The sequence below is a fragment of the Bos indicus x Bos taurus genome, chromosome 10 (assembly GCF_003369695.1).
Source record: "Bos indicus x Bos taurus breed Angus x Brahman F1 hybrid chromosome 10, Bos_hybrid_MaternalHap_v2.0, whole genome shotgun sequence".
NCBI lineage: Eukaryota > Metazoa > Chordata > Mammalia > Artiodactyla > Bovidae > Bos > Bos indicus x Bos taurus.
Genome location: NC_040085.1, coordinates 67,590,254 through 67,598,677, shown reverse-complemented (window position 1 = coordinate 67,598,677; position 8,424 = coordinate 67,590,254). Strand labels below are relative to the sequence as shown.

The window sequence follows — 8,424 nt, the reverse complement described above, 5'->3', positions numbered from 1 at the left end:
CCATGGACTGCAGCCTTCCAGGCTCCTCCGTCCGTGGGATTTTCCCAGGCAAGAGTACTGGAGTGGGGTGCCATTGTCTTCTCCGTTATAATATGTATACATGTATACATATATAATTCAGTTATTATATGATTAAGTTTTGTAAAAGAGACATTACATATCCATTACATATCCCCATATTCTGGGGTTTGTAACCCCAGAAGAATCTGCAAAACATATTGACCTCTTAACCTCCAGGTTATAGATGTCCTGGTGATTTTCACTTCTTTTGTTATACTTTAATTTGATGACTGATTTTATCCCCAGTAAAAGCAGTCCATGATTACAAAATTTCTGTTTTTGTAATCAGGCAAAACAATAGTGCTAGTTCCGTGTAGAAAAATGAGTGGTGTTTAACACAAGTCCTCAGCTCATTAAAGTTTGGAGTCAGTAAGAATTAGGGCACTGAATCAAGCCTTGTTTAGGTGAATAAATTTAGTGAGAGAAATTCCAGTCTACAAAGCTGCAGTTTTAATCCTTAACTCCAGGTAGTCATTTCGTAAGTGGTTTCCTTTGGTCATATAAGGTAACTGTGGGTCACATAAGTTCTGTTAGAAAAACAAATCAAGCCTTCTGCCCCACTAATGGTGGATCAGGTAACTTTCTCTCCTAGGAAGAAAAACCATATTCTATAATATCAATAAGCTTATCAAGGCTTCCCTCACCCCCTGATTCTGCTTAGTGTCTTATAGGGCAGGCTAATGCTCCAAACAAAATTTAGATCTGTTAAATGGATAATCCCATTTTCCATTAAGAATTATTTTGCACTTACAAAACTAAAGTGTCACCTTGCATTTATTTTTAAAACAGGAAAATATTGATGAAGCAAATTTGTCTTTCTCATTTATTGTATTCTGGAGCAAGGTTTATTTATACTCAGTGAAATGATCACTTTTCTGATAATTTCTCTTTTTCCCAGCAAAGAAAGCTTAATCTTCTTTCTGAAAATGATTCTATTAGGGCAGCAAATCCCACACTGAAAATTGTTCCAGATCTCAAATTACATAACTTGAACAGATGGCAGTCTCATGGTTTTGACATGTTGGGCTACAGTCCTAGTCCGTGCAGAAGAACCAGCTCTGGAGCCTTCCAGTAGACAAGCAGACCGATCCCGTGAGCAAGCAGACCTGTATGACCATGGAATCAGGTTGAGAGCTGCAGTCTGGCTCAGCTTCCCATGTTCACAACTCCAAAGCAAATTCCTCAGGATCCTGAAAGACATACCAGTAGTCCTAGAGAAACTAGTGGTAAATTTGGTTGAATCATAAAAATAAACAAAGCTTTTCCTGTGAGAGAAAACAGACTCTCAGGGAACGCTATACCAGAAGAGGGATATAGTTTATGGTAAGACTTGCAACGTCACATGCAGTTAGTTACTGAATGGATATGTTCCAATGGTGTCTTGGGTTTGGAGCACAAAGAGATGAAACAGCTAAAAATGCCTGTCTTCACAGAGCTCGAAATTTAGTGGGGAGAAGGACAACTAATGAATCAATAAACAAATGAACAAATAAACATTCACATATGAGGGTGATAAGTGCCAAGGAGGAAAAACAAATGCAGAAAAGAGGGATAAGTATGTGAAATTTTAGACAGAATGGCGCAGAAATCCTTTTTAAAAAGGTGACATTTGAGTAAAGACTGAAGAAAATAAAAATGCAGATCATGTGTACTTTGGGAGAAGGGCATTCTAGAGAGAGGATACAGCCAGTGCAAATGCCCAGGGTCAGGGGAATAGATGGACTGTATGAAGAACTACAAAAAATCCAGGGTGGCTGAAGCAGGGGAAGGTTGCATGACATGAGATCTGGGAGAGAAAGTGAGGTCAGATTATGCAGAGTTTAAAAGAGCATAATTTGGAATTTGTCTTTTATTCTGAGTGAGGTGGAAACCACGAGGAGGGTTTGGAGCAGACAAAGGACATGATTTGAATTATTATTTTTCAGGATCCTTTGTGTAGAAAATCAACTGTAGGGTAGTAAGTGTAGAAACAAGGGGTGAGGAAATGAGAGGCATAAGGAAAGCATTTAGAAGAATGAGAGATAAGGAGGTAAGAAATAATGATTTGAACCAGAATGGTACCAGTGGAGGTGATGAAAAGTGTACAAATTCTAAGTGTATTTTTAGTGTAAAACTAACAGTTCTGGTTCATGAATTAGATATGTAAGAAAAAAGAGAAGCGTCTAGGATCATTCCAAGATTTGGGGGTTGTGCAGCTGGAAGGATGCAATAGAGCTGAGAAGTGTTGTGAACAGGAGAAGAATGTGGGAAGATGAGCAGATTTGGGGGATATCAGACTTTTGAGATGTTTATTAAATCTCCCTGGTGGCTCAGACAGTAAAGAATCTGCCTGCAATGTGGGAGACCTGGGTTCAATCCTTCAGTTGAGAAGATCCCCTGGAGGAGGGCATGGCAACCCACTTCAGTATTCTTGCCTGGAGAATCCCCACAGAGGAGCCTGGTGAACTATAGTCCATGGGGCCAAAAAGAGTTGGACATGACTGAGCAAATAAGCGCAGCACACATTAGATCTCCAAATGGAGATGTTGAGTAGGCAATGGGATATACAAGTTAGGTATGCCAAGGAGAGATTTGGGCAAAAGATATAAAAGTCTGGGAATCATAAAGATATACATAGTATTTAAAGTTATGTGACTTGATGAGTTTACCTAGAGAGGGGAGTGAGAGTGAGTGTTCAGTTCAGTTCAGTTCAGTTCAGTCACTCAGTCATGTCCGACTCTTTGCGACCCCATGAATTGCAGCACGCCAGGCCTCCCTGTCCATCACCAACTCCCGGAGTTCACTCAGACTCACGTCCATCGAGTCAGTGATGCCATCCAGCCATCTCATCCTCTGTCGTCCCCTTCTCCTCCTGTAGAACCAGGTAAATATAGACAGTAATCATTTGTATGGAATGCTGCTGATTAGTAAGATGAGGCAAGTTGGCAATTGAATTTAGCCATATACAAGTCATCATTAATCTTTACAACATGAGCTATAGACCTGTTGCAGCAGGTCCAAGAGAGAATGGAGACGTTGAAGAAAGACAGTTGTTTCAAAAACATTTGCTTTGGGGACTTCCCCGGTGGTCCAGTGGTGAAAGTGTTAGTTGCTCATTTGTGTCCAACTCTTTTGCAACCCCACGGATGGTATCCCTCCAGACTCCTCTGTCCTTGCCTGGAATTCTCCAGGCAAGAATACTGCAGTGGGTAGCCATTTCCTTCTCCAGGGGATCTTCCCAACCCAGGGATCGAACCCACGTCTCCTGTATCTCCTGCATTGCAGGCGAATTCTTTGCCACCAGGGAAGCCCAGTGGTGAAGACTTTGCCTCCTAATGCAGGGGGTGTGGGTTCAATCCCTGGTTGGGCAGCTAAGGTCCCACATGCCTCGAGGCCAGAAAACCAAAACATGAAACAGAAGCAATATCGTAAATGGTCCATATCAAAAAAGTACTTTTAAAAATTTGCTTTGTTTTAAAAATGAGAGGAATTAAGTGGTAGCTAGATAGGGAGGCGGGAGCAAGAGAGGATTAAAGAAAACTTTCTATTAAAGTATAATGTACATAATAACATGTACACTGATTACACGTGCAGCTCTCTGTCTTTAATACAACCAAATACACAGAGAAGCACCCTGGGAAGCCTCATGCCTGGTCCCTCCCAGTCACTCTTCCCACCCTACTCAAGGGCATCATCTGTCCTGACTTCTAAAACCACAGATTCATTTTGCATATTTTGTATTTAACTTAAACGGAGTCACACTATTCATACTCTTTTGTATATGGCTGCAGTCTAATCTTCCTTATCATTGTATAATAACCCATTGCAAGAATATACCAAGATTTATTTATCTATTCTACTGTTGTTGAGCACTTGGGTATTTTCCAGTTTTACAAATAGTGCTGTTGTATACATTCTGGAATATATCTTTCACTGAATATGTACATACACATTTTACTGGTTATATTTCAATGAGTGGATTGCTGAGGCATAAAGTATACATATGGAGAAGGACACAGCAATCCACTCCAGTGTTCTTGCATGGAGAATCTATGGATAGAGGAGCCTTGCAGGCTAGAGTTCATAGGGTCACACAGAGTAGGATACGACTGAAGTGACTTAGCATGAATGCATATGAAGTATGCATTTGTTCAGCTTTAATTTTCCAAAATGGTTGTACTAACTGCCCCTCTCTCCAGCACTGTAAGAGAGACTTTATCAGTCACAGCAGTGATTTTATCTCCATCTGTCACTCGTTGGTCTTATTTCTCAATTTGTTGAGAATTAAAGTTGTAAATAGGAGTGGAATTTATTGAGCCCCTTTAAAACCTTAAGGATAAGACCCTACTGCCCACAGTTTTCGGAGAAGGCAATGGCACCCCACTCCAGTACTCTTGCCTGGAAAATCCCATGGATGGAGGAGCCTGGTGGGCTGCAGTCCATGGGGTCGCAAAGAGTCGGACACGACTGAGTGACTTCACTTTCACTTTTCACTTTCATGCATTGGAGAAGGAAATGGCAACCCACTCCAGTGTTCTTGCCTGGAGAATCCCAGGGACAGGGGAGCCTGTTGGGCTGCCGTCTGTGGGGCTGCACAGAGTCGAACACGACTGAAGCAACTTAGCAGCAGCAGCAGCCCACAGTTTTATGAGCACTGACCACCGCTATGGAACCTGGCACCGTGCCTGACACAGGATATATATGCAGCGTGTGTTGTTGCTCTTATTTTGCCATCCTCCTCTCAGACCTACTTCCAGGCAAGGGTAAGGTAAGGCAGTGATAACTGCACATGCTTTCTTTTCAACTCACATTTACTCATCTGATCTTGTTTTACAGGGCTGGGAAAGGGGAAAACTCAGGTTTCTTCACTGATCATATTGTAGGGCAAAGAACAGTACAGAAGCTCAAACACTCCTTTCCATAACTCCTGTTGCAAGCGTCCATCAGATCAGGCATCTCACCGGGTTGTTGGAAGGGCTGAAAAACAGTTACACCCTGGCTGTGATAGGTTTCATTGTAAAATAAGTCAATTAATATACTTTCAGGGATCATTTCTATAGTTCGTTACTAGAGAAGTTTCTCTGATCGTGTAGAGCACCCGAAACCACGAGGAAGACGCAGCGTTTTCCCCTGAGCATGAAGTTGGCGTTTGGTGCTGCTTAATGCAGCTGCCATTGGCCGTTGATGATCGTTCTTTTCTCCCGTCTGGGAGAGTAAGAGGGAGAAAACACCGTCTGAGTGGAAAAAAAAAAAATAAGCCATCTCCAAGAAAAGGATACTCTAGTTAGGCACTGAACTTCTAATAGTAGCAATTCTGAGGATGGCTAGTTACACAACTAAATACAGTACCTTGCCCTTGGCAACTATCCGAAAATGAATATTGTTTATTTAAGCCAATAAATTAAATATACTTCTGCATTTAAAAATCCCTTTCCAACATCTATATTCATCTGTAGGAAGTAATTGTGACTACTCTCATTACATCCAAGGAGATCAATGGATTGTTTTTACTGAGTTGTGTCTGATTACACCTTTTATCCTCACATTGAAGTATTATTTATGGTGTGAGAAGCAGTATCTTTCAGATATCACAAAGACAGTACAAATAGTACAGAGAGTTCCCATATACTCCATACTCAGTTTCTCCTATTATTAACTTATTTAGAATGCTACATTTGTTATAATTAATGAATGGATCAATATTGCTATATTATTATTAACTAAGGTTATGAATTTACTCAGATTTCCTTGGTATTTACCTAATGTCCTTTTTCTATTCTAGGATCTCATCCAGGACACCACATTACATCTACTTGTATCTTAGCCTTCTGGTTGTGAGAATTTTTCCAGGGTTAATTTGTTTTTAAGGAGTACTGGCCAAGTATTTGGTCAAATGTGACTTAGATTCTTCTGATGTTTTTCTAATGATTAGACCACGTGATTGATTTTTGAGGAAGACCACAACAAAGATCACTTGCATCATATCATAGCAAGGTCTATTCTATCAACAAGGCCTATTGCAGCTGGTCAACGCCATCTCAATCACCTGGCTTGTTTGATTAGTTTAGGTTTCTCCAGGGTTAAGCTCCTTCCATACTGTACTCTTTTTTAAAATTTATTTATGCTTTTAATTGAAGGATTCTATTCAGAATTGTGTTGGTTTCTGCCAAACATCAACATGAATCAGCCATAGGCATGTATATGTCCCCTCATACTGGTCTTTGTAAGGAAGTCATGATGCATCGTCAACACTAAAGAGGCTCCACCTCCTTGTGGGTGTGGTATCCGCATAAACTACTTGGAATTCTTCTGCATGAGAGATTTGTCTCTTTGCCCCATTTATTTATTTAATTATTTATATTAGTATGGACTCATAGATGTCTATTGTTATACATTGGATTATATTAGTCTAACACTACGTTTTTATTTTTTTTGCTCAAATTTGCAGATTTGGCCACTGGGAGCTCTTACAGTTGGCTCTTGTATGACTTCAACATCCCCTTGTCAGTGTGTGTGTATATGTGTGTGTGTGAGTGTTTGTGTGTTTGAATACTTCCTAACTTTCTGGAACTACAAGTTGCTCCAGGACCACTTTCCTGACTTAGTCCTAGAACCATATTGTAGGGCCATATTTCTCTGAGGAGCCCTGGTTCCTTTTCTGGCATGTGGTATTCGAAACCAAGATCTTGGCACTAGGAGTGCTCCTTGCTACTGGGATGTCATTACTTCTGGGCTCTTTCAGGTGAGAGAACAAGGAAATATACTTGTGTATACTAATCCCTGTGTATACATGCATCTGTGCATGTTAAGTCGCTTCAGTTGTGTCCGACTCTTTGTGACCCTATGGATTGTAGCCCTCCAGGCTCCTCTGTCCACAGCCTCCTCTGTCCAGTGGGTAGCCATTCCTTTCTTCAGGGGATCTTTCCGACCCAGTGTTCGAACCCAGGTCTCTCACATTGCTGGCAGATTCTTTACTGTCTGAACCACCAGGGAAGCCCTCAACTTCCTAAACTAATTTTTAAGTTTGCATACATTAAGGTTCAGCCTTTGTGCTGTGAAGATCTTTGGGTTTTGACACATGCATAATGTCATGCCTTTATAATTACAGTATCATAGAGATTAGTTTCATCACCTCAAGAAATTGCCTGTGCTTAATCTACTTAACTCTTCCTCCCCTCTTCCTTAGAAATCACTGATGTTTTTACTATTTCTATAGTTTTGCCTTTTCTAGAATGTCAGAAAACTGGAATCATATAGTCAGCCTTTTCAAAGGCTGGCTCCTTTCACTTAGCACTATACATTTAAAATTCATCCCACGCTTTTTGTAACTTGATAGCTCATTTCGTGTTATCTCTGAATGATATCCATTGCATGGATGTACCACAGTTTGTTTACTCATTCACCCACTGAAGGGCATATTTATTGCTTTCAGTTTTTGGTGATGATAAATAAAGTCGCTGTGAATATTCTTAAGCAAGTTTTTCTTTGAACATAAATTCTCAAATCGGTTAAGTGAATACCTAGGAGTGCAACTGCTGAATGATATAGTAAGACTATGTTTAGCTTAACTGCCTCATTTAACTAACATGTGCTACTCCATAAAATCAAGTGGTACATATGTGTTAAGTTGCTCAGTCATGTCCAACTCTTTGTGACCCCATGGACTGTAGCCCGTCAGCCTCCTCTGTCCATGGAATTTTCCAGGCAAGAATACTGGAGTGCCATTTCCTGCTCCAAAATCAAATGGTGATTACCCCTAAAAGCATCCATCATCGTCACCATCAGCTGTGTATTCCTTCCACACCCATTCCAATTTTTGGCACATGAACATAGTTACTGAACTTTCACGTCAGAATAATCATTCTTTATAATTTTGAAAGTCCTTTTATGGGGACTTCTCTAGTGGTGGAGTGGGTAAGACTTTCAGGTCCCAATACAGGGGGCCTGGGTTTGATCCCTGGTCAGGAAACTAGATCCCACATGCATGTAGCAGCTAAAAGGTCCCCTATGCCATAACAAAGACCCACATGCCACAGCTAAGATCCAGCACAGCCAGGATAAGTAAATAAATAGTTTTCTAAAAAGTTTTTTTACGTCCATGATCACAATATCAGTACAGTAGCCAACTTGTTCAAGGGAGAATCCTGGCTCTGCCTCTAACCTCTGCCTTGACTCTGGGCAAATATCTAATTCCTTTCTCCTGTAATAGGGGATACCAGTAGTGCCTACTTAAGCCTACCTCAACATGTCGTGAGAATTTAATGAGGCTCAAGAGCGGAGAAGGAAATGGCAGCCCACTCCAGTATTCTTGCCTAGAGCATCCTGTGGATGGAGGAGCCTGGTGGGCTGCTGTCTATGAGGTCACACAGAGTTGGACACGACTGA

General features: G+C 41.0%; 1 non-coding gene across 1 annotated transcript; it reads left to right on the top strand.

The window, feature by feature from the left end:
* Positions 1–5,068: 5,068 nt before the first annotated feature.
* Positions 5,069–5,282, top strand: LOC113900557. The gene has a single exon (XR_003513193.1). It is a non-coding gene; the product is annotated as a small nucleolar RNA U3 (small nucleolar RNA).
* Positions 5,283–8,424: the final 3,142 nt, after the last annotated feature.